Genomic DNA, 27,956 nt, shown 5'->3' on the forward strand with positions numbered 1-27,956 from the left:
GAAGACAGCACAGCCTACTCACAAGTGGTGGCTAGAGCAGCACTATTCCATAATGTGGAACTACACTCGGAACAAGTAGAGGATGATTTTTTATTTAACACCCTCTCCTCAACCCACAGCTCCTACCAAAGCCTGCCGATGCTCCCAGGCATGCTACGCCATGCAAAGGACATTTTCAAGGAGCCAGTTAAAGGTAGGGCAGTGACGCCTAGGGTGGACAAAAAGTATAAGGCGCCTCCTACGGACCCTGTATTCATCACCTCTCAGCTGCCACCAGACTCTGTGGTGGTAGGGGCTGCCAGAAAACGGGCAAACTCACACACTTCTGGGGATGCACCTCCCCCAGATAAAGAAAGTAGGAAGTTCGATGCAGCCGGGAAGAGGGTTGCTGTCCAAGCAGCAAACCAGTGGCGCATCGCAAATTCACAAGCGCTGCTAGCGCGATACGACAGAGCCCACTGGGATGAGATGCAGCATCTCATTGAACATCTCCCAAAAGATCTGCAAAAAAGAGCAAAACAGGTTGTTGAGGAGGGTCAAAACATTTCCAACAATCAAATACGCTCCTCCATGGATGCAGCAGACACGGCCGCAAGAACCATTAATACGTCGGTTACCATCCGTAGGCACGCATGGCTCAGAACGTCTGGATTCAAGCCAGAAATTCAGCAGGCAGTGCTTAACATGCCAGTAAACGAGAAACTTCTGTTCGGTCCGGAGGTCGACACAGCCATAGAAAAGCTCAAGAAGGACACTGACACTGCCAAGGCCATGGGCGCACTCTACTCCCCGCAGAGCAGAGGATCTTATAACACCTTCCGCAAAACACCTTTTAGAGGAGGGTTTCGGGGTCAGGCCACACAAGCTAGCACCTCACAGTCCGCACCGCCCACCTACCAGGGACAGTACAGGGGAGGTTTTCGGGGCCAGTATAGAGGGGGGCAATTTCCTAGGAATAGAGGAAGATTTCAAAGCCCCAAAACCACTACCAACAAGCAGTGACTCACACGTCACTCACCCCTCCCACACAACACCAGTGGGGGGGAGGATACATCAATATTACGAAGCATGGGACAAAATAACTACAGACACATGGGTCCTAGCAATTATCCAACATGGTTATTGCATAGAATTCATGCAATTCCCTCCAGACATACCACCAAAATCACAAAATTTATCAAAATACCATTCACAGCTTCTAGAGATAGAAGTTCAAGCACTACTGCAAAAAAATGCAATAGAATTAGTACCAAGCACACAAATAAACACAGGAGTTTATTCACTGTACTTCTTGATACCAAAAAAGGACGAAACACTGAGACCAATTCTAGACCTCAGGGTAGTAAACACATTCATCAAATCAGACCACTTTCACATGGTCACACTACAAGAAGTGTTACCATTGCTCAGAAAACACGACTACATGACAACCCTAGACCTCAAGGACGCATATTTCCATATACCAATACATCAATCACACAGGAAATATCTAAGGTTTGTATTCAAAGGAATACATTACCAATTCAAAGTATTGCCTTTTGGTTTAACAACCGCTCCAAGAGTATTCACAAAATGCCTAGCAGTAGTCGCTGCACACATCAGAAGGCAGCAAATACATGTGTTCCCGTATCTAGACGACTGGCTAATCAAAACCAGTTCGCTCACACAATGCTCAAACCACACAAATCAAGTCATACAAACCCTCTACAATCTAGGGTTCACCGTCAACTTTGCAAAATCAAACATTCTGCCAAGCAAAGTACAGCAATATCTAGGAGCCATAATAGACACGACAAAAGGAGTAGCAACGCCAACTCCACAAAGGATCCACAATTTCAACAGGGTCATTCAACACATGTCTCCAAACCAAACAATACAAGCAAGAACAATACTACAGCTCCTAGGCATGATGTCCTCATGCATAGCCATTGTCCCAAACGCAAGACTGCACATGAGGCCCTTACAACAGTGCCTAGCCTCACAGTGGTCTCAAGCACAGGGTCACCTTCTAGATCTGGTGTTGCTAGACCGCCAAACTTACCTATCGCTTCTATGGTGGAACAGTATAAATTTAAACATAGGGCGGCCTTTCCAAGACCCAGTGCCACAGTACGTAATAACAACAGATGCTTCCATGACAGGGTGGGGAGCACATCTCAATCAACACAACATAAGAGGACAATGGAACATACATCAAACAAAACTGCATATAAATCATCTAGAATTATTAGCAGTTTTTCAAGCACTAAAAGCTTTCCAACCAATCATAACCCACAAATACATCCTTGTCAAAACAGACAACATGACAACGATGTATTATCTAAACAAACAAGGAGGAACACATTCAACGCAGTTAAGCTTGTTAGCTCAAAAAATATGGAAGTGGGCAATCCACCATCAAATTGGTCTAATAGCACAGTTTATTCCGGGGATCCAGAATCAGCTGGCAGACAATCTCTCTCGAGATCACCAGCAAGTCCACGAATGGGAAATCCACCCACAAATTCTGAACACCTACTTCACACTCTGGGGAACACCACAAATAGACTTATTTGCAACAAAAGAGAACGCAAAATGCCAAAACTTCGCGTCCAGATACCCACACAAGCAATCCCAAGGCAATGCCCTATGGATGAACTGGTCAGGAATATTTGCTTACGCTTTTCCTCCTCTCCCTCTCCTTCCTTACCTAGTAAACAAATTGAGTCAAAACAAACTCAAACTCATTTTAATAGCACCAACGTGGGCAAGACAACCCTGGTACACAACACTGCTAGATCTGTCTGTAGTACCACACATCAAACTGCCCAACAAACCAGATCTGTTAACGCAACACAACCAACAGATCAGACACCCGGACCCAGCATCGCTGAATCTAGCAATCTGGCTCCTGAAATCCTAGAATTCGGACACTTACAACTTAGCCAAGAGTGTATGGAAGTCATAAAGCAGGCCAGAAGGCCATCCACTAGACACTGCTACGCAAGTAAGTGGAAAAGATTTGTTTGGTACTGCCATCATAATCAGATACAACCACTAGAGGCAACTCCAAAACATATAGTAAATTACTTGCTCCATTTACAAAAAGCAAAGCTAGCCTTCTCTTCTATTAAAATACACCTTGCAGCCATATCTGCATACCTGCAAACTACATATTCAACTTCCTTGTATAGGATACCAGTTATCAAAGCATTCATAGAAGGGCTTAAAAGAATTATACCACCAAGAACACCACCTGTTCCTTCATGGAACCTAAACGTGGTTCTAACAAGACTCATGGGCCCACCTTTCGAACCCATGCACTCTTGCGGAATACAATTCCTCACCTGGAAAGTTGCCTTTCTCATCGCCATTACATCTCTAAGAAGAGTAAGTGAAATTCAAGCGTTCACAACACAAGAGCCTTTTATACAAATACATAAAAATAAGGTCGTCCTACGACCTAATCCAAAATTTTTACCAAAAGTTATTTCTCCATTCCATCTAAATCAAACGGTAGAACTACCAGTATTCTTCCCACAGCCAGATTCTGTGGCTGAAAGAGCACTACATACATTAGATGTCAAAAGAGCATTAATGTACTACATTGACAGAACGAAGAACATCAGAAAAACTAAACAGCTATTTATTGCATTCCAAAAACCTCATGCAGGTAACCCAATATCAAAACAAGGTATAGCCAGATGGATAGTTAAATGCATCCAAATCTGCTACCTTAAAGCAAAAAGACAACTGCCCATTACTCCCAGGGCACATTCAACAAGGAAAAAAGGTGCTTCAATGGCCTTTTTAGGAAACATCCCAATGCAAGAAATATGTAAGGCAGCCACTTGGTCTACGCCTCACACATTCACCAAACACTACTGTATAGATGTGCTATCCGCACAACAAGCTACAGTAGGTCAAGCTGTATTAAGAACTCTATTTCAGACAACTTCTACTCCTACAGGCTAAACCACCGCTTATGGGGAACTAACTGCTTACTAGTCTATGCATACCATGTGTATCTACAGCGACAGATGCCATCGAACTGAAAATGTCACTTACCCAGTGTACATCTGTTCGTGGCATCAGTCGCTGAGATTCACATGGACCCACCCACCTCCCCGGAAGCCTGTAGCAGTTCAAAAGTTACCTTCAATTTTGTACATTTGTATATATATTACTTAATCCTTTAATAGGTACATACTTACATTTTTCATTGCGCGGGCACTATTACTATAGTACAACTCCTACCTCACCCTCTGCGGGGAAAACAATCGAAGATGGAGTCGACGCCCATGCGCAATGAGCACAGAAGGTGGAGTCACTCGGTCCCGTGACTCGAAAACACTTCTTCGAAGAAAAACAACTTGTAACACTCCGACCCAACACCAGATGGCGAGCTCATGCATACCATGTGAATCTCAGCGACTGATGCCACGAACAGATGTACACTGGGTAAGTGACATTTTCATTTTGCTATATAAAAACAATTGGCCTGGAGTTAGTCATTGACTGTGTGCCTCATTTATTGACTGTGTTTACATCAAATGCTTTGCACTACCCTGTGATAAGCCTAACTGTTCAACCACACTACCACAAAAGAGAGCATTAGTATTATCTACTTTAGCCTCTGTTAAGCCTTTGGGGAACCCCTGGACTCTACACCCCATACCTAATTTTGGTATGGTATTTACTCCAGTATTGGAACTTTCATAGATTCACATGCTTGAATCATTCCCAGTCGTCGAGATGGGAGTCCCGGTACAATTTTCACAAGTAATGTTAAAACATATTGAAGAGAAAAAGGCCCTAGGCCTCTTCAATTTCAGAGTCTATCAGAGTCCTTTTGTGAAAAGGACCAAACCTGATCCTCCACCAATCAGGCGACAGCACCCTTCAGAACCTCCTGAGAGAAGCTCTAGCACCTCAGATTTTCTACCGCATGTCGTGCTAGGGAGTCTCCTCAGAGCTCTGCTCTATCTTCACACCTTTATTCAGCTCTTTTTCTCTTAGAGAAACTCATTTATTTGGATTTGTCAGCTATTTTTCAACTATGTCTGACAAGGAAAAGAAAAGTCTCTTTAGAGACTGCAAGACTTGTGGGAAGAAAAGACTTCATTCTGAAGACCCTCATCAAGACTGCATTTACTGCCTGTACCCAGATCATTCAGCCAAGGACTGTAAGATTTGCCGTACTTTTTTCTTCTAAGACCTTAAAAGATAGAGAAGGCAGATTATTAATATGGATGCATAAACTGAAGCATAGGAAGGATCCAGTTTCTGGTTCTGAGAGTGAGGAATCATCAACATCCAAGAGATCAACTAAAAGGGCAAGATCACGCTCTAGATCTCCCTCACAAATCTCAAGGAAAGCCCTCAAAAAGACTGCTTCAGGGTCTTATAAGGGTCGCAGCCCATCTTCTTCCCCAACTAAACTCTCAAGTAAAGAGGGGAAAATACATTCTTCCAGTTCTGAGAGGCACAGGAAATCCTCATCTGTTCCACCATCTGTGCCTTTCAAAAAGCCATCTTCTGTGACTGGAAAAAAGGCCTCGTCGGCGGATTCCCCGTCGACGGCACCGTCGGTGGGCGCATTGCCGACGACAACAGCTACTTCAGGATTTCCATCGTCAACGGCTCCGTCAGCGACATCCTCGACGAGAACAGGTACACCACCGTCGACGAGAACTGCAGCGACGACATCAGCGTCGACGACCGTCTACACCTCGTCTTCGTCGACGCCGCTGATGTCAGTGTCAGCCCTACCTTCGTCTACGGTAGACTCGTCGGCGAAGCTTTCTGCTATTAAAATAACGGTGCGTCCAGCGTCGACGGCACCGTCCATGACAAAGTCAATTTACACGTTGACGACGACACCGTCGACGAGGGAAAAACATCAAAAAAGAGGAGAAAAGTTAACTCCAACCCACACTTCACCTAGTAAGGTATCCTCCCTGGTACCAGTACATCTTTTGGAGGGAGATGAAGATGGGCCTTTTGGAACAGCCCACAGCCCCTCTGAATTGAATGTAAAATACCAGGAAGAGGAGGAATATGAGGAAGCTTTTGATCCCCAGGCTTGCTCTGAGCATCAGCAGTATCAACAGGGAACGTATATTTCTTCCGACCTGCTTACTGGCCTTAGAGCGATGCTAGTGGATTACAACAGAAGGTTTCCTCCATAAGGAGAACAGCCTCCTCCATCGCCCATTTCTGGTCTTTCTACTCCACATCAAAGACCAACGTCTTTGCATCTCACAGATGTGGCCACCCCGGACATGACAATTCCCCAAGACACTGACATCTCAGAAGGAGATCAGGAGGAAGGAGAGCTCATAGACACTCACTCAGAGTTGGACGAGTATATTATTCCTGCTCCATCTTCTCCGTCTCATTCGAAGGTAGAGTCCCCACCTGAAGACATTGGAGGTTTTCACAATCTCCTAGAGAGGGCAGCCAAGCGTTTTGCTTTACCGCTACCTACGAAACAAACAGATTGTTTCCTATATGACTTTAAAGAGCCCTTTCAAAAGTCTGTGCGCTCTAGCCCGATGGTGAACTACCTGTGGGAAGAAGGCCTTAAAGTCATGAGTAATCCGGCAACAGTCACAGCAGTTTTACCACGTCTGGATAAGAAATACAAAGCTCCTGATGATGCACCAACATGCACCAACATCCTCCTCCAGATTCAGTAGTAGCTCAGGCGGCGCAAAGATCATCAAAAAATCCTTCTGCTCAGATTTCCGCGCCCCCAGATAAGGAGGGTAGGAGGCTAGAGAACATAGGGAAAAGATTTTAGTCTATGGCCAGCTTAGTGCTTAGAGCTGCCAACTCCTTGGCTATTTTGTCTCGATACGACAGACAGCTTTGGGCGGATATTGCACCTTTTATTAATCAACTGCCAGAAGACGTAAAATCAGAGGCAAATAAGACTGTACAAGAGGGTCAACGCACGTCTGCAGAGCTTATAGACTGTGCAATGGACATAGCGACCACTGCTTTCAGACAGCTTGCAGGTGCTGCTGTATTAAGAAGACAGGACTGGCTTAAAGCCACCTCATTTCGCCCAGAAGTCCAGAATAAAATCCTAGACTTACCCCTTGATGGCCAAGCGCTATTTGGGAAACATGTGGACGAAGCCCTACAGTCAATTGAAACGGACACGGCAAGGTCATTAGGTACCCTGCAATATCGAAGATCGTCCTTTCGTCCTAGGGGGCGTGGCCAACCCTATTACAAAGGGGGATATCAACAACAGAGATATTCTTCCTATCCATCATCTTCACAACAATATCGTTCATACTACTCTCAAAGGCAACCGACTCAACCAGCCTATAGTAGACCGGCAGGCCGTGGACGTTCAACCCGCCCCGCCAAAGATTCAGCTCGTAGAACCTGATGTTTTCGAGGCGCCAGCTACGCTCAGTCCTCCTCCTGTCACCCTGGGCGGGAGAATTTCCTTATGTTCGATGGCATCTGTCGCTGTAGATACACATGGTATGCATGAGCTCGCCATCTGGTGTTGGGTCGGAGTGTTACAAGTTGTTTTTCTTCGAAGAAGTGTTTTCGAGTCACGGGACCGAGTGACTCCTCCTTCTGTGCTCATTGCGCATGGGCGTCGACTCCATCTTCGATTGTTTTCTTTCCGCCATCGGGTTCGGACGTGTTCCTGTCGCTCCGAGTTTCGGAACGGAAAGATAGCTGAAAACGGAAGATTTTCGACGGTATCGTTGCGATCCGGTTAGAGATAGACACATACGACGACGCGTTGAACATCGAAGCGCTTCGGTGCCCTTCGGGGTAGATTTCGGCACCCCGTCGGGGCCTAGTCGGCCCGACCGCGTGGAGGACAACGCCGATGGAACGGACCCCGTTTCGATTCTGCCCCGAATGCCACAACAAATATCCTTATACGGACCTACACTCGGTCTGTAATCTGTGCCTGTCACCCGAGCACAGCGAAGAATCCTGTGAGGCCTGTCGGGCGTTCCGGTCCCGAAAAACTCTGCGCGACCGTCGAGCGAGAAGACTGCAGATGGCGTCCACGCCAAAAGAGCGTCGACAGTTCGAGACAGAAGAGGAACAGGAGGAATCCTTTTCCATCCAGGATTCAGACTCCGACGAGCTACACTCTACAAGAACTGTGAGTAAGACGTCGAGATCAAACCTTAAAAAAGGAAAGAAGGCCCAGGGGACGCCACTGCCAACCGGCCATGGCTCCACCCAAATTCTCGGTGACCAACAATCGGCACCGAAAAAGGCCCATTCAGTGTCGAGATCGTCCGACTCCGGTCGAGACACCGGCACGCAGCCTCCTCGAGACCGAGAGAGTGCTAAACAGAAGCATCGACACCGAGAGTTCGGTGTCGACACGGATCGACGCCGAGACAGTGGCGCCGAAGACCATAGAGGCCAAGAATTTTCGGCACAGAAAAAGAGGAAGGTTACCTCGGAGCCGAAAAAACAATCGACAGGGTTTTCGGAGCCGAAAAAAGCGACATCAGACCCTGTTTCTGGCTCCTATACTGAAGAGCATTCTATGTCTTCTCAAATGAAGAAACATAGATTTGAACAAGAACTGCAATCCACTGACGTGGATCACACGCAAAAGCGTATCTTTATTCAGCAGGGGACTGGGAAGATCAGTACCCTTCCACCTGTCAAACGAAAGAGAACGCTTCAGTTTACTCCTCAGCAACAAACAGCACAAAAGGTAACACCTCCTCCCTCGCCTCCACCTGTAACTCCGGCTTCGCCAACTTACACCCCGTCACATTCGCCAGCTCACACCGCCATGAGCCACGATGACCAAGATCAGGATGCGTGGGACTTGTACGACGCACCAGTGTCTGATAACAGCCCAGACACATACCCAACTAGGCCATCACCACCGGAAGACAGCACAGCCTACTCACAAGTGGTGGCTAGAGCAGCACTATTCCATAATGTGGAACTACACTCGGAACAAGTAGAGGATGATTTTTTATTTAACACCCTCTCTTCAACCCACAGCTCCTACCAAAGCCTGCCGATGCTCCCAGGCATGCTACGCCATGCAAAGGACATTTTCAAGGAGCCAGTTAAAAGTAGGGCAGTGACGCCTAGGGTGGACAAAAAGTATAAGGCGCCTCCTACGGACCCTGTATTCATCACCTCTCAGCTGCCACCAGATTCTGTGGTGGTAGGGGCTGCCAGAAAACGGGCAAATTCACACACTTCTGGGGATGCACCTCCCCCAGATAAAGAAAGTAGGAAGTTCGATGCAGCCGGGAAGAGGGTTGCTGTCCAAGCAGCAAACCAGTGGCGCATCGCAAATTCACAAGCGCTGCTAGCGCGATACGACAGAGCCCACTGGGATGAGATGCAGCATCTCATTGAACATCTCCCAAAAGATCTGCAAAAAAGAGCAAAACAGGTTGTTGAGGAGGGTCAAAACATTTCCAACAATCAAATACGCTCCTCCATGGATGCAGCAGACACGGCCGCAAGAACCATTAATACGTCGGTTACCATCCGTAGGCACGCATGGCTCAGAACGTCTGGATTCAAGCCAGAAATTCAGCAGGCAGTGCTTAACATGCCAGTAAACGAAAAACTTCTGTTCGGTCCGGAGGTCGACACAGCCATAGAAAAGCTCAAGAAGGACACTGACACTGCCAAGGCCATGGGCGCACTCTATTCCCCGCAGAGCAGAGGATCTTATAACACCTTCCGCAAAACACCTTTTAGAGGAGGGTTTCGGGGTCAGGCCACACAAGCTAGCACCTCACAGTCCGCACCGCCCACCTACCAGGGACAGTACAGGGGAGGTTTTCGGGGCCAGTATAGAGGGGGGCAATTCCCTAGGAATAGGGGAAGATTTCAAAGCCCCAAAACCACTACCAACAAGCAGTGACTCACATGTCACACACCCCTCCCACACAACACCAGTGGGGGGGAGGATACGTCAATATTACGAAGCATGGGACAAAATAACTACAGACACATGGGTCCTAGCAATTATCCAGCATGGTTATTGCATAGAATTCCTGCAATTCCCTCCAGACATACCACCAAAATCACAAAATTTAACAAAATACCATTCACAGCTTCTAGAGATAGAAGTTCAAGCACTACTGCAAAAAAATGCAATAGAATTAGTACCAAGCACACAAATAAACACAGGAGTTTATTCACTGTACTTCTTGATACCAAAAAAGGACGAAACACTGAGACCAATTCTAGACCTCAGAGTAGTAAACACATTCATCAAATCAGACCACTTTCACATGGTCACACTACAAGAAGTGTTACCATTGCTCAAAAAACACAACTACATGACAACCCTAGACCTCAAGGACGCATATTTCCATATACCAATACATCAATCACACAGGAAATATCTAAGGTTTGTATTCAAAGGAATACATTACCAATTCAAAGTATTGCCTTTTGGTTTAACAACCGCTCCAAGAGTATTCACAAAATGCTTAGCAGTAGTCGCTGCACACATCAGAAGGCAGCAAATACATGTGTTCCCGTATCTAGACGACTGGCTAATCAAAACCAGTTCGCTCACACAATGCTCAAACCACACAAATCAAGTCATACAAACCCTCTACAAACTAGGGTTCACCGTCAACTTTGCAAAATCAAACATTCTGCCAAGCAAAGTACAGCAATATCTAGGAGCCATAATAGACACGACAAAAGGAGTAGCAACGCCAACTCCACAAAGGATCCACAATTTCAACAGGGTCATTCAACACATGTCTCCAAACCAAACAATACAAGCAAGAACAATACTACAGCTCCTAGGCATGATGTCCTCATGCATAGCCATTGTCCCAAACGCAAGACTGCACATGAGGCCCTTACAACAGTGCCTAGCCTCACAGTGGTCTCAAGCACAGGGTCACCTTCTAGATCTGGTGTTGCTAGACCGCCAAACTTACCTCTCGCTTCTATGGTGGAACAGTATAAATTTAAACATAGGGCGGCCTTTCCAAGACCCAGTGCCAGAGTACGTAATAACAACAGATGCTTCCATGACAGGGTGGGGAGCACATCTCAATCAACACAACATAAGAGGACAATGGAACATACATCAAACAAAACTGCATATAAATCATCTAGAATTATTAGCAGTTTTTCAAGCACTAAAAGCTTTCCAACCAATCATAACCCACAAATACATCCTTGTCAAAACAGACAACATGACAACGATGTATTATCTAAACAAACAAGGAGGAACACATTCAACGCAGTTAAGCTTGTTAGCTCAAAAAATATGGAAGTGGGCAATCCACCATCAAATTGGTCTAATAGCACAGTTTATTCCGGGGATCCAGAATCAGCTGGCAGACAATCTCTCTCGAGATCACCAGCAAGTCCACGAATGGGAAATCCACCCACAGATTCTGTACACCTACTTCACACTCTGGGGAACACCACAAATAGACTTATTTGCAACAAAAGAGAACGCAAAATGCCAAAACTTCGCGTCCAGATACCCACACAAGCAATCCCAAGGCAATGCCCTATGGATGAACTGGTCAGGAATATTTGCTTACGCTTTTCCTCCTCTCCCTCTCCTTCCTTACCTAGTAAACAAATTGAGTCAAAACAAACTCAAACTCATTTTAATAGCACCAACTTGGGCAAGACAACCCTGGTACACAACACTGCTAGATCTGTCTGTAGTACCACACATCAAACTGCCCAACAAACCAGATCTGTTAACGCAACACAACCAACAGATCAGACACCCGGACCCAGCATCGCTGAATCTAGCAATCTGGCTCCTGAAATCCTAGAATTCGGACACTTACAACTTAGCCAAGAGTGTATGGAAGTCATAAAGCAGGCCAGAAGGCCATCCACTAGACACTGCTACGCAAGTAAGTGGAAAAGATTTGTTTGGTACTGCCATCATAATCAGATACAACCGCTAGATGCAACTCCAAAACATATAGTAAATTACTTGCTCCATTTACAAAAAGCAAAGCTAGCCTTCTCTTCTATTAAAATACACCTTGCAGCAATATCTGCATACCTGCAAACTACCTATTCAACTTCCTTGTATAGGATACCAGTTATCAAAGCATTTATAGAAGGGCTTAAAAGAATTATACCACCAAGAACACCACCTGTTCCTTCATGGAACCTAAACGTGGTTCTAACAAGACTCATGGGCCCACCTTTCGAACCCATGCACTCTTGCGGAATACAATTCCTAACCTGGAAAGTTGCCTTTCTCATCGCCATTACATCTCTAAGAAGAGTAAGTGAAATTCAAGCGTTCACAACACAAGAGCCTTTTATACAAATACATAAAAATAAGGTCGTCCTACGACCTAATCCAAAATTTTTACCAAAAGTTATTTCACCATTCCATCTAAATCAAACGGTAGAACTACCAGTATTTTTCCCACAGCCAGATTCTGTGGCTGAAAGAGCACTACATACATTAGATGTCAAAAGAGCATTAATGTACTACATTGACAGAACAAAGAACATCAGAAAAACTAAACAGCTATTTATTGCATTCCAAAAACCTCATGCAGGTAACCCAATATCAAAACAAGGTATAGCCAGATGGATAGTTAAATGCATCCAAATCTGCTACCTTAAAGCAAAAAGACAACTGCCCATTACTCCCAGGGCACATTCAACAAGGAAAAAAGGTGCTTCAATGGCCTTTTTAGGAAACATCCCAATGCAGGAAATATGTAAGGCAGCCACTTGGTCTACGCCTCACACATTCACCAAACACTACTGTATAGATGTGCTATCCGCACAACAAGCTACAGTAGGTCAAGCTGTATTAAGAACTCTATTTCAGACAACTTCTACTCCTACAGGCTAAACCACCGCTTATGGGGAACTAACTGCTTACTAGTCTATGCATACCATGTGTATCTACAGCGACAGATGCCATCGAACTGAAAATGTCACTTACCCAGTGTACATCTGTTCGTGGCATCAGTCGCTGAGATTCACATGGACCCACCCACCTCCCCGGAAGCCTGTAGCAGTTCAGAAGTTACCTTCAATTTTGTACATTTGTATATATATTACTTAATCCTTTAATAGGTACATACTTACATTTTTCATTGCGCGGGCACTATTACTATAGTACAACTCCTACCTCACCCTCTGCGGGGAAAACAATCGAAGATGGAGTCGACGCCCATGCGCAATGAGCACAGAAGGAGGAGTCACTCGGTCCCGTGACTCGAAAACACTTCTTCGAAGAAAAACAACTTGTAACACTCCGACCCAACACCAGATGGCGAGCTCATGCATACCATGTGAATCTCAGCGACTGATGCCACGAACAGATGTACACTGGGTAAGTGACATTTTCATTCTCAGTCAATGGCAAACCATTACGTCAGACAAGTGGGTCCTACAATTAGTGGAACGGGGCCATACTTTAGAATTTGTCCAGATACCTCCCTCCAACCCTCCCCGCAGGACTCCTTCAAGATATCCTCAACAACTCAAAGAAGAAGTCGACAAGCTCCTTCTCAAGCGAGCTATAGAGAAGGTGCCTCAGGCTCAACGAGGAACAGGATTTTATTCCAGGTTCTTCATCATTCGAAAAAAGTGGAAGGATTGGAGGCCGATCCTCGATTTAAGACAACTAAATGTATACCTTAAAAAGCAATCGTTTTGAATGATCAGCCTGCACGACGTCCTTCTGCGTCTCAATCAAAGAGATTTTATGTCATCACTAGACCTCAAAGACGCATACTTCCACATACCAATCCACCCTGCCCACAGAAAGTATTTGAGATTCACCGTAGCCGGGAGCCATTATCAATATCGCGTCCTTCCCTTCGGGCTCAAATCAGCCCCAAGAATATTCACCAAATGCCTAGCACCAGTTGCAGCCTTTCTCAGGAGAAGAAAGCACCAGGTCTTTCCATACTTAGACAACTGGTTAATAAAGGCAAAGACTTACTCAGGAGCACACAAGTCAACGAGAAAGTGCGTTTCCTTACTGACCAATCTCGGATTCACAATCAACTGGGAGAAGTCCAACCCTCTACCAGTACGCAGTATTACTTTTCTGGGAGCAAAACTGAACACGGAATCCGGCATGGCATGTCCCACGTTAGAGAGACAACAAAGATTACTAACCCTAGGGAGTTTCATACACAAAAGACGAAAGGTTACAGTCCGTCTCTTCAAATCAATATTGGGCATGATGTCTTCATGCATACCTCTGATCCCTCTGTGTCGGCTAAAGATGTGCCCCTTGCAGGAGCAGCTAAACCGTCAATGGCTCCAAGTATCAGGCACTTTCGAAGACCGGATACAAATAACTCCGATAATGATCAAAACTCTCAAGTGGTGGTCTCAGAAGCATCATCTGTCAATCGGTCTCTCGTTTCTTCAACAGCCAGCCCCGTGGACCATAACAGCAGATGCCTCACTGGAAGGCTGGGGCGCAGTATTACAGGACCTGAAAATAAGTGGCAAATGGCCAACTCATTTGGCATCAATGCATATCAATTGGCTAGAACTCAGGGCAGTGCACCTCGCCTTACAAGCATTTCTCCCAAGAATCTCTGGATTGCGAGTGGTGATAAGAACGGACACCACTACGATGCACTATCTCAACAAACAAGGAGGTACAAAATCTCTCACCCTCTCCAGGGAAGCCCAAGCGATCTGGAACTGGGCCTCGCAGCAAGGCATCACACTAACGGCGGTACACTTGCCGGGAATAAACAACAAGGCAGCAGATGCACTCAGCAGGCAGAAATCAGACTGCCACGAGTGGGAACTAGACCAGACAGTACTGACCCAGATTTTTTCCCAGTGGGGAACACCAACAGTGGATCTGTTTTCGAAGAAGGACAACGCCAAATGCCAGTTCTTCGCAAGTTGGCATCACCAAAAGGGATCTTGGGGGAATGCGTTTTCGATAGTCTGGTCAGACATCTTTGCTTATGCCTTTCCTCCCATTCCGTTGATCCCAAGGGTCCTCACGAAGATGAAAATAGAACTGTGCACTCTTATACTGATAGCCCCGTACTGGCCGCGCCAACGTTGGTTCACAGAGCTCCTCATTCTGTCAGTCAAACCTCATATTCCACTGGAGCCGTTACCTCATTTACTAACAATGAACAAAGGCCAAGTTCGGCACCCCGATCCGCAGTCAATGCGGTTATCAGCATGGCTCCTCACCACAGAGAATTTGCGCATTTGAACATCCCGCAGGACTGCAGAGATATTTTGTCAAAAGCCAGAGCGGATAGTGTAAATGGAAAAGATTCTGTGCCTGGTGTCATCAGCGTCAAATCGACCCTCTACTCTCACCACCAGAAGAAATATTGCCGTATCTCTTACAGTTAGCTCGATCTGGCCTAGCACACTCGTCCATTAAAGTTCATGTAGCAGCCATAGCTGCATACAGACGTTCAGATGACACACCCTCGCTCTTCTCTTCTCGGCTGATTAAGAGATTTCTAAAGGGGCTTTTCAGGGTTTACCCTCCTTTCAGACCGCCACCTCCTTCGTGGAATTTGAATATTGTTTTGGCACAACTGATGAAGCATCCATTTGAACCGATCCACCGTGCTTCCCTCAAATACTTGTCGTGGAAGGTTGCCTTATTGATAGCTCTTACATCAGCCAGGCGGGTCAGTGAGGTACAAGCGCTGTCCATCCCAGAGCCATTCCTGCAGCTTAAACAAGATAGACTACTAATGCGCACTAACCCGCATTTTATTCCAAAGGTTCCGTCAGACTTCCACATGAACGAACCTTTGGTCTTCAAGTCTTTTTTCCCTTATCCATCTACTCCAGCGGAGAGGGCATTACACTCTTTAGATGTGAAAAGATGCGTGCAATTTTATTTGGACAGGACTAAAGCTTTTTGGCGCTCTAATCAGCTATTTGTGGCGTACAGTACTCCTAGGAAGGGGCACCCGCTATCCAAGCAGAGTATTTCTAGATGGATCGCCTCTGCTATTCGCTTCTGCCATCAGGCAGCAGGCAAACCTTTGCAGTCATCTGTGCATGCTCACTCGACGAGAAAAGTCTCATCGTCAGCGGCACTGTTTGCCGGAGTGCCATTACAAGACATATGTAGGGCAGCAACATGGAAGAGCTGTCATACCTTCACTAAGCACTATTGCTTGGAGTCCCTCTCGCACAGAGAGGTAGCAGTGGGCCAGGCGGTTCAGGAATCTCTTCAGGTGAAGGTGAGCCATTTCTCCTACATCCCTCCATCCTAGAACAGGTATGCACATTGAAAAAAAAATATATATATATATATATATGCATCTAAAGATAAGAGAACGCTATCATAAACCCATAAGTAAGCGGGTTTTCAGACATTGATCATGTTACAGTAGTGTCTTATGATGTTTTATTACTGTTTTGTTATTCAAATTTCATCATGTATCTTCACAGGTATATCTCTATATATATATTAGAGATAAGTAGATAGTTATATTTATATATATATATATAGATATATACATGTATATATCTATATAGAGACATATGTCAGTACACTCATATACTCATATACTTCATCAATTTATGCATGATGATAAGAAGGGTTGGTGGTTTAAGATATTTTGTTTATTAAAGATGTTGTCATTTTACAATGTGCATAGTTATTGCTTTCTACTCTGATTCAAGCATGTGAATCTATGAAAGTTCCAATACTGGAGTAAGAAAATAAGTTACTTACCTGTAACTGTAGTTCTCCAGTATTGGAATCTTTCATAGATTCATATGTGACCCACCCGCCTCCCCGGAGAAGCTCACTTCACCTCTTTCTTTCTATTTGTACATATATTCAACATAATATAAGCACTTGTGCTTGGAAAATCTGAGGTGCTAGAGCTTCTCTCAGGAGGTTCTGAAGGGTGCTGTCGCCTGATTGGTGGAGGATCAGGTTTGGTCCTTTTCACAAAATGACTCTGATAGACTATGAAATTGAAGAGGCCTAGGGCCTTTTTCTCTTCAATATGTATCAACATTACTTGTGAAAATTGTACCGGGACTCCCATCTCGACGACGGGGAATGATTCAAGCATGTGAATCTATGAAAGATTCCAATACTGGAGAACTACAGTTACAGGTAAGTAACTTATTTTCATACAAAGCCAACTTCCGACATTCCCCACACAGGGAAACCAAACAAATTGACGCATTCAGTAAGGGCACGTTTTTATCTGTGAGTGTCAAGGTGCTTTAATGCTGTATGCTTGCTGGGCAGATAACATATGCTTTCTGGGACTTGGCCAGAAAGAAGATGACGGCAGTGCCAGAAGATTTCGGAAACTCCTTCAAACAACACGTGATGAACAGGATCTAGCAAAGTTTGTGATTCATGCTGCCCTGGATGTTCAAGTTTGTAGTGGCAGGGCTGTTGGTTTTAACATGATTTTGAGGCATGCATGGATGAGGCATACGGAATTATTGGGCGATGTTCAAGCATCCTTAATGTACAAGCCTTTTGATCGGGCCAGGCTTTTCAAGAAGAATGCATACTGCACTCTAGAGAGGTTTAAAGACAGCCTAGCCACCACATGATCCTTGGACTGGCAACACAAACTTTTAACCCATTGCTGGAGATCCATAACATTAGCCAAATGGGTCTAACAGAAAATTCAAAGGGACTATGTGATAACCTTCATATATTTCCTTTCCCACATACCTGTCACACCAGAAAGAACTCCATGTACAAATCCAGATGCAGGAGGTACTTCTCTTGCCCCTCAATTATGCCTTTGAGTTGGTACTGAATTCAGAGAAAGGCAAGGGATATTATTTCCTCTATTTCCTTGTACCAGAAAAGGATGGATGCCTGAGGCCCATTCTGAACATCTGCCTGCTTAGTAGCTTCATAAGGAAGGACAAATCAAATTCAGATGTATCACATTGGCTCGGATTCATTCTCTCTGGACCCCGGGGACTTGTTGCAGTCCTTGGACTTGCTGGTTGTGTATTTTTATTTACCCGCCCTATAGTTACCTCTGGTTCAAGGTGGGCCAAGTGCAGTTGGTTTGCTGTGGTCCCTTTCAGCCTTCCCTTGGCTTCTAAGGGGCTCATGAAAGAGATGGTGGTGGTCGCTGCCCATGTTCGAAGGTCGCGAATCAGTGGAACTCTGGGACCCCCATTGAATCATTATTAGAATCAGAGTACTAGGCATTCTAAAACTCCTTAAGCTCCGATGGTTGAGTTGTGCATATCACACAAGATAACATCCGCATGCTTGAAATGTGGGTTTTATTTTGGCACTAATGAACTCTCTAACCAGTGTTGAGATAGCAGGCAATGGCAGGTATGGTCTTAGTGAAAGATATATTGTGTGAAACCATTCCATTGACCAAAAGAACGCCTGTTTTCTGGTCAGTACGGATTTCACACTGTAGAGCTGATGCACAGTTGTCTTGTCTTTGCGAAAGAGTGTTCAGGTACTAAGCACATCATGATTTGGCAGTGTGATGTGGTGGTCTCTGCGAAAGTCACACATGTATCTCTGGCGCAGATTTCTTTTGCACAGTTGGATACTAATGTACCATCATGAACAATGAAGCACTAGTGGCAAATTACACCACCAATGTATAATTTAGATTAATCTGTGATTTGAAGAGAACTATTCTTACTGAAGCTAAAATGGTCTGTATCTGTTCCTGCTAAGCATGGTCAGTGAATTGAAGACTGCTCAGTGTGCCTGTGCATCTAGGCAACAGCAATAAAAATATGAAACTGCGCCTAGAAGGAACATTCTCTGAACTCGGGGCTATTCTGCTTGTTCCCTACTTTGAATCCATTTCCCTTGATTTGGATTTAAGTTCACTTGATGTATATTAAAAGCTAACACGATTCTGGGTGTTTTCAGTAAAATGTGTGCCTCTGAAAGGCAATACCATGCCCCCTCTTTTTAAGTGCCCAGTGTCCTTCATGACCCACTGCAATTAGAAAGAAGGATAAACGTACCCTCTATTCAACATTTGTTCTTTCATGGATAACTCTACCAGAACTTTTGAAAACACGTGTACCGCCATCGAGCACTCCCTGTTGCCGCCCTTGAGAAACATACCAGGCCACTTTTTTAATCTTATATCTAGCCATAACCTATATTCATTCATCCTCCACAACACGACACAAAGCAGGCCCATCAACTACCAGCACCAAGCACTCTTCAGCATCACTGATGTCTACTGACTCCTCCACTTGAAAAGGGGATCTAGATAGATTATCTGCTCATGTGTTCTTCCCTCATGGTATAGGTTTGCTTCAAAATTGTATTGCATTGATTTTGAACTAAATCTTGCTATTCTGAATATGTGATCCTTTATGCTGTTACCTCTCAAGATGTAACCCAAATGTTTAGGATCTGTTAACATGAATTTCCTATCACGAATAAAGCTCCTGAATATATTGATAGCCCACCAAGCAATTTACTTGGTTCTGATAATTGAGTTCATCCTGCAAATGCACTTGAGGTAAGTACAGTGGTTTCGTGCTCACCATCCTCCCATTGGAACAAAACAGCACCCTGCCTACACCTGTTTGCGCCCACTGTTACACAATATGTTACAAATGGATTCAAAACTTTGAAGAATTTCCCAGACCCTATCTCTTCCTTCAATACTTTTTACTCTCCCCAGAAGGTTCATCCCACAAAAAAGATCCTCTTCCCCTACTGTTCTATTTTTAGCATCTAAATCATGTACAATTCACATAATTCAAGATTATATTTTTTCCTGTCCGAAGGTACTTTAAAGTTGCCACTTTCAAACTTGATCTAAGCTCAGTGATCCTGTATGAAAGTACATGGCCAAGATATTAAAGTCTGTTCTTAATAAATTAACATTTATTTCTTATTCCTAGTGATGCCAGTTTCATGTATCCTGTGCAACACCTGACATGCCATCACGTTCTTCTTCACCCCTGCCTGCAGTAATGCCATCCTGAAAGAATGCTGTACCTTTTATACCCTCCAGAAAATTACACATAACTCTCTGAATCTCTGAATCTGCAGATGCCAATCCAAATGCACCCATTGGAGAAGTAAATGCAGGCACGTTCTTTAAACTGGGCTCTAGTTCCGCCTGCTGGCAGACTGATGACAAGAGCTGTCTTGCTAAACCACTTTGACCCTCCAAACGCCATCTTACAGGTCATTCGTAAGTACTAAGCAATGGAAATCAGTGCAGTGCTCCTTAGTTAAGTTCCTCTGGTTCACGTAGACGCTTAATGTGCCATTCTTCATACAAGCTATCACCAATTGTGATAACCACAACAAAGACCATTAGTTTCGGAGTGCCCTGAACTAACAGTTTCCTGGGTTTGCCTGCTAAATTGTGTCTCAAAATGAAGGAATGTTACGCATGTTTATTAGTTTGGCACTTCTTTAACACAAATTGTGGGCTTAAAACCATAAATGGTCCTAACTTGTTAAATACTTCCATGAACTCCTTGATCAGTTAATCCTCATCTACTTTGACCTCGCCACTTACTATCATAATCTGTTCTTTGGCTCCGGGATTGTCATCTCAAAAATTCCCTGATGATAGTCACAAAATATTCAATCGCTTCTTCGCTGTGTACACTTTGCCTTGGATAGATCAACCTTTAAATTGAAACATGGCTTCAGAATAAACCAGCAACTCAATTATTCTTCCATGGTAGGATACAGGGGTGCTACGAGGAGGGTCTAATGTTGTTGACCCACTAATTCTTAAATACATCTTACGCTGAAGCATCTGAGTCCAGCAACATACGTAGCACATGCATCAGCACACATCTGTATAATGATCCACACAATTGCCGAGTCCTCTAACTACCAAAATCACCTCCTTTCCACTAGTTTCTAAGAGTCCCTCATACTCACCCCCACCACCTCCCTCTGGTTATTCACTTTAGATTTCTGACTCTGGCACAAACTAGCAAAGTGCCTCAGCCCTTGAGACAAGGAATTTTTTGCTGGATATAGACTCTCCCTTGTGGGTCTGGTATCTACATATGTTTTTCTGTTGTAAAAAAATTGCCCCTTTTTCCGTTTGAAGCATACCTTTTTCTCCTTCACACTTTCACATTACATTTCTTTTGTACAGTCTCTTTTCTCCAACTCTTTTTTTTTAAGGAAACCAAGGTACCTCAGCACCTTTAACATCGAGTGGCACTCAATGACTGTTTTTTGATGGGCTTCTTTATATCTGCAACAGACTACTATTTGATCCCTGATAACTTAGGGGGTGAAATTTTCGAGTTTGCAAACCACAGCTAAAATCCTTAATGCGGCAACATATGAGTGAATGGGTCCATCTTGGGGCTTCATCTTGGTGAAAGTCTTGTGCTGCATCATTACCAAATGGCATTGTACATCAAAGTACATTTTCATTCTTAGTTGCATCCTGATACTCCTCTAGTTTTTCTTCCCAGTCAACTAACTGGTATGATTTAAATGTTTCTAAAGGACTGGTCTTTCTAGTCTCAGGTCCCAGGAAAAAAACATTTTCTTTCTGGGGAATGTCTGGTCCCTCTCATTGTTCCTAGTACTTCATGAAAGCTCTACACCAAATCATCCATTTGCTTGATTTAATATCTGCCGCTTGGAGAAATGGTAGAGGCGGGTTCAAGCTATGCAGATTGCTAAGAGAAACGATAAAATGTCCAGAAGGATACAGTGAACAAAAAGGTTGAAAAATTAGGAATTGTGACTGGCTAAATTTAATTTCAGTTCAGCCCACTGACCAGGGCGAGGAATCCTACCCCACTATCTTTGGATACGTAAGAGCTAGGAAGATGATTACATCACTTATGAAATTGAGGAGGCCTCCTCCAGGCATTAATGTGATACAGCAGGGCAGATATCGAAGTTGAAATTCTTCAGAACTTCCCAAGATTGACGAGAGTAAGTACAAGCACCACAGGGCACGGAGCAAGTCTGGTATGAAGCAAGCTCACCTTTTTCAATGTCTGAGTCTGTTGAGCTTCTCTTGGCCCCAGATATTATTGTGTTTCTCCAGGAAAGCTGTTTGCGTCATCTTGTGTGCTGTGGCAGTCTGAGAATTGTCCAGGAAGATTGTTCCAGCAGTTGAGAGTTTTTTAGCATCTGAAGCTTCTTAGATTTGGACACACGCAGGAGGGAAAGTAGTATCGCAGTATAGCAGTTCTCCTCGTTGCTCTAAAGTGTTCTCTCTTCCTTATTTCCCTATACAGGCTTTCCTCTTTTGAAGTGTTGAAACACTGAACGAGTATTGGCCGGATAGTTTGGTTCATACCATCCTGTTGTGGCCATTCAGGTGCATTATACCTTTTTATTTAAAGGGGCTGATGTTGTTTGGGGTTGCTGGTGCAGGATCCTAATGTTTTCTGGGAGGAAGGGTGAAAGGTCTCTTAGAGGGGACCACTGAATATGATCTTTTGTGTTGCAGTTAACCAACTAGGTGTATAGTGGATATCACTGCTTGTATGAATTCCTTCCTGTCAGTTGTGCCATGTCTTCGTACTACTTTTAAAATATTCAGAAAAATGAGTTGCAAATGTTGCTATCTCGTCTACTCTCTGTAGTATTTGTTGTGAAACATACTCATTTGTTGATCACCCACTGTAGCCATGACTTGGGTTAACTGAGCCACCGAAAATAGAGCTCAATCCTACTATGTTTGTAGCCTCTTGTCTCATTTTCAATACCCTCCTGCCAGCAATATTTTTTTTTTTTTTTTTTTCTTTTTTTTTATGGAAGGAACTGGCAAGGGTGCTCACCTAGGTAGAGGAAAGGGGCTTTCCAAAGTATGACTTTCACTCTTGTGCCCGGTATGGGGCACGTTTCACTCTGGGGGACAGCTGTAGGCTTGGTTTCTAGTCCTCCAAAAGGTGGCCCAGTACCCTCTGGATGATGGCCTGTGTGTGACCTGTTATTGGTGGCCCCGGGGCAATGTAAGCCTCCTCGGCTGCATTTGAGAAAATTGGAGCAGTTTACTAATAGACCAAGAACCACCATACTATTTGACCTCAAACTAAATTATCAAGTGCACACCTTTAGTACTTAACTCACAGGGTGGCATAGGCAGACCAGTTCAAGGCTTACTCAAGGAACCTGGTGATAGTTAACACCCACATGATCACCAAATGTGGCTATCAATTTTGTCAGTGCTTTAGGTTATGAAAGAAAAGTATTTTAATACGCATGTAAGAGAATACTGTGCTTAAAAGGTTGATTACCAAAGGAAATCGGTGTTCTTTAGCTATCGCCTGGCCTGTCACACAACTTAAGATACTAGCATACCACCTTCATGCTAAGCTTTGAGGCCTATGGCCAATGTTCTTCAATGAATGTTTGTGCATTTCCCCCTTTAACTGTTTGCAAGTACCACCCACATGACACAAGGATCGCTATTTTCTTTCATTTTAGATGTTTCAGTGTGCTTGCAAACCCAGCCCCCGGAAGTCAAAAGCACATTGCAGGTTCAGAGTTGCATTTACTACAATATGCGGCCCACAGCCACCCACGAGTTGTGCTGATATGTTTCAAAGGCGTTAGTCTCCATTTACCTTGCTGAGATTGCTGCCCGCATTTCAAAATGTGAATACATTAGGAAAGCTCGCTCTGATTTATCATCCTTTTAATAAGCACACCTTTTTTTATTGAAGGAAATATTACTGTTAAAGAGAAGTGTGCTTCATTCAGGGCTGAAACTTGGAAGTGAGTACTGCAGTGCCGAATTTTATAAAATTGTTGTAAGAAAACATGATTTTAACTGTATCAATTTATTGAGGATGTGCTGACGTTTGTATGGGCATATGTATATGTACCTTAATATTTTTTTATGCATACATAAAGATTGAGGTGCCCTGGAGGCTCAACTCCTCATTCGTTGCAGACCATAAGCCATATGATGGACAACCCAACCATATCCTGGCAGCATGGTCATTGAGGGGGTGGAGGATGAAGGGAGAAGGGCAGCGCCCAGTGCCTGAATCAGTATAACAGCACCACACAACGGAATTAGATATAGGGGGTTATTCTAACTTTGGAGGAGTGTTAATCCGTCCCAAAAATGACGGTAAAGTGACGGATATACCACCAGCCGTATTACGAGTTCCATAGGATATAATGGACTCGTAATACGGCTGGTGGTAAATCCGTCACTTTTCCGTCACTTTTGGGACGGATTAACACCTCCTCCAAAGTTAGAATAACCCCCATCGTTGCTGCAGCCTAACATCCTCGCATAGTTACCTCTGTCTCATCCAGTCCAGGAGATGGAATTAAGGGGTTTCCTTGGGGCACATAGGAGCACAGATTGCCCTGCGCCACTGGCACAGTCAGGAGGAAACCAGCTCACTCATTCATGATGCTGGTGATGACTCTTCTTGGCCCCAAGTGTTGAAGGCCAGTTTTCGTGCCACTGAGTGTCCTGGAGTGACACTGACCTCACAAATGCTTCCACAGGTCCTTAGGCCATCCAGACAGACTGCTCTGCAGGGTTAAAACCCCTCCAAAAGTAGACTCTGCTTTTCTGTTTGCATGTCTTTACGAGGCCCGAGTCAAATACTTAAAAGCAGAGCCCTTTTAAACCATTTGTCGGGTTTCACAAACCACCCGACTCTGTGTACAAAACAAGTCCTCCAGGAAAAGAGCAAACACACCAGCTGGAGCATGAGGCACCACCTAGTGCAATACTAGTTATCATCATTGAAAATAAAATGCCACACTTGCTTTGTGAACCCAGAGAGATGTTTTACAGCAGTGGTGTGGGCTTGGGCCACCGTCAGCCACACAAAACCCATTCGCCCTTTGAAAGAGGGAGCAGGCTGTGTGGCCATCTCGCCCTCAAAGTACCGATCCATGGTAACTGGAGGGTCCACAGTGAGCTCTTCTGATTGTTAGTCTCATGGGGGAATAGTGGAAAACACCCCGGAGAGCACAGGGAAAACAGCACTTGGCAAGGCAGTGTTCTCTTCAGTGCCACGCAGAGGGTTTCCATCCTAGCAGCCTACAGATCAAGAATGTCACCACTATTTTAGTTTTATTCGTACGTAGTAAAGGTTTCATCCTGTTTTTTTTTTATTTTTTTATAATATAAATTACCCACCTTCCTCCCCCTTTGGAAACTGTGATGACGCTAGTCTGGATGCTAAAAGCAAACTAACAGGATCCATTTAAAATGGTCACTGAAAAAACACAATGCAGACAAGTTTGTTTTGTCTTAGGTTTATGAAGGTTGTTGTTTTTTTTTTTTTTTTTTTTTTTAAATAAAAATAACGTTACAAATCTCAGGGCTATTGCACTGAATATTTTCAAAGCTTAAGCTTTTGAATATTAGATGGCGATGCTCTCTGACAATCTTTTGGTGCAGGTGGATAACTTCCCCTAAGATGCTTCCACTGATTCACTGGGCTTGCTTCTCTCCTTACTATTTCCCCGTTGGCCTGTCTTTGTTCATTGGACTTTCACATTCAATATTTTCATACAATATTTTGCTTTGTTGACTGTTACTATCCTGTAGCTTATTGTGCGAAATGCATCCCCATTTTTCCTGTTAATCAAAGTCACCATTTGAAATGCTGGTGCTTCTCATGAGCCTGTTGGATGCTATTTCACATTTTAATCAATGTAAAAGAAAAACATAAGAGGGAAAATAAAACCTAGGATAAACGGAGAGGTGAATTAAATGGACACCTGTATTTCTAATTTAGTGTGCATTTTTTGATTGCAGGGCCACAATGAAGGTGGATGGGCTGGCTCCTCGAACACTGACTGCAACAGTCCTTCCTCTTCGACCGTACTTTGTTACATTATCAGCTTCTCATCTTTAACTCCTATGAGCCATGCCGGAAGGCAGTTTCTGGTAGTTGAGGGGTTTTATGTGCTTACAATGAGTTCTTAACTGAAGAATTGTTGTTGACACTCCCATGTACTACCCGTCATTGTGGACTTTGGTGCAGAGTTGTTGTACTCCAAGTGCACATCTGCTTACCTTTTTGCTTTTTGATTTGAAAGATGCAGTGTTTCAGAATTTTACCCAACCAGAAATCTTTTTGATCTAAGTGATAACATGTGAAACTGCTTGAATCTGATTCTAACATGGTTACTAGCATTATTATTTGGGAGAGTTTTAATTAAGGGTGCTTGAGTTGCTGACAAGCCCTGTATATTTGCACATAGTTGATTAAAGCAAAACTTTCATTATGCTATTAAAGTGGAACAAACATGATCATATTCACACCTGTGCACATGATTTTACCCGCTCTGTTCAGATTTTGCACATTTGCAGTTGATACACTAAAAAAAGATCTGAACCTAGTTATTTTGCTTTTTTCCTTTCTTTAGGTTATCTGTTTACTTAACGGAAATATCAGAAACCTTTATCAGGGCTGTTAGCAAAATTAGACGAGTATGGCAAAATCATTATGAACCTTTATGCAAAAGTAATGTTGAATTGTGTATATTTTCATTTAAAGGGAACTGTATGAAAAATGATATTTTTATAATTGAACACGTGTTCCTCTAGAGAAGACACCTAGATGTAGCATAGAATAAAGCCAATAGCAGTTTCTGACATTACGAACCAAATAAACCCAATGTTTATTTCTGCTAACTTACGATTTTTTGAGACGTTGAACCATCTTGATTGCTGCCATCTAAGTGTGTGTTTATAAGAACACTGCATCTTCAAATTGGAAAAGGCAGCGATTTTTATTTGGTTTTGCAGCATGTTGGCATCCTTAGTTAATACGGCCAACCCTATGGCTAGACTGTCTTGAAAGTTACTTGAGCTCTTGAGGCTTGAGAAGCATATGTTCAACTGTCAAAAGTATCTTAGAATGCGGAGTTCTTACAACCAAACAAAGCTAGCACTCAAATTTTATTTTAAAAATTGTCTATCCTTTTATTTTATTGGTCATTACAAGTAACTGTTTGTTACTGAAGTTATATGATGTGAAGTTTACTAGATGTTTTGTTCTAGTGCAGTGCCTCCTTCTTTCCCCACTGCTCTCTGTGGTGAAAAAATTGCCTTGTATGAAATACTTACTGTGCCCTAGCATGACTGTTAATGCTCTTTGTGCAGAGATGATTGTCTAAGTGCCACATACCTATGATAAAAGAAAACTATTGTTACCTCCAAGTTGTGTACAACTGAAATGCTTCTACTAAGTGATCCGTGGGAAGGGGATAAATAATGTACTATTTTCAGACTTTCCTTTATCTACAATTGATACGTTAGTTTTGACAGCAGAAATAATGGCTTAGTTAGACAGCCTGCTAATATGAACAAATAATGCACTTAATTCATGGAATAAATTAAATCCTTGTATCTTCACATTAGTGTTAAAAACTTTCTTCTTTTCTGTCTGACGTGTTTTTGGGCAGAAAGGATGGCCAGTTTATTCATTGTTGTATACAGTGTATTTCTGAATATCCTGTTGTACATTAAGATTTTCGCTTTTAAAGGCTATTGCGGAAAAACCTTTACATTTGTGCTTTTTTATACATGTGCTTGCACCAGAATGCATTGCAAATAATACTTTTAGGGATTTCGTCAACTATAAAATAAACGTATTTTGTCACGAGATGTTCTCATTCCATTATGCGAAATCCTTATGCACTTGTATTCCATTTCAAACACTCAAACCTTGTTGTAAATTTGCATCGGCTTAATGCATTTATTTGAATACCATTTTCTTAGCTTTTTATATGAACACTTGAATATCTTTTCTAATACATAAAAATATAGCAAAAATATGGACAACAAAAATATCTTGAAGTGTGCACAGACTTACTATACTTAGCGCCTTCCATATGTACCTTGACTATGTGTATCTTCAGGGTGGTAAATCTATACTTAAGTATATGTACTTTCGTGATATTTATGTTGGTATTCTTGCTTCAGTATTTTGAGCAGCACAGTGTTTTTGTGGTTAATATTTTGACATACAAATATAAAAACTTAATTTTGGAAAGTATATTACATAAGGAACATGACTACAAGATGCAATAA

The 27,956-nt window shown here is 43.5% G+C and overlaps 1 protein-coding gene across 1 annotated transcript in view; it reads left to right on the plus strand.

The window, feature by feature from the left end:
- MAPK1 (mitogen-activated protein kinase 1) overlaps window positions 1-27,528 on the plus strand; it is a 324,545-nt gene extending 297,017 nt beyond the window's left edge. Inside the window, exon 9 of the mRNA XM_069215246.1 lies at window positions 25,674-27,528. The gene's annotated coding sequence lies outside the window, so the exon portion shown is untranslated. The remainder of the gene's footprint in view (window positions 1-25,673) is intronic.
- Window positions 27,529-27,956: the final 428 nt, after the last annotated feature.

This window comes from Pleurodeles waltl, chromosome 11 (assembly GCF_031143425.1).
Source record: "Pleurodeles waltl isolate 20211129_DDA chromosome 11, aPleWal1.hap1.20221129, whole genome shotgun sequence".
Classification (NCBI taxonomy): domain Eukaryota; kingdom Metazoa; phylum Chordata; class Amphibia; order Caudata; family Salamandridae; genus Pleurodeles; species Pleurodeles waltl.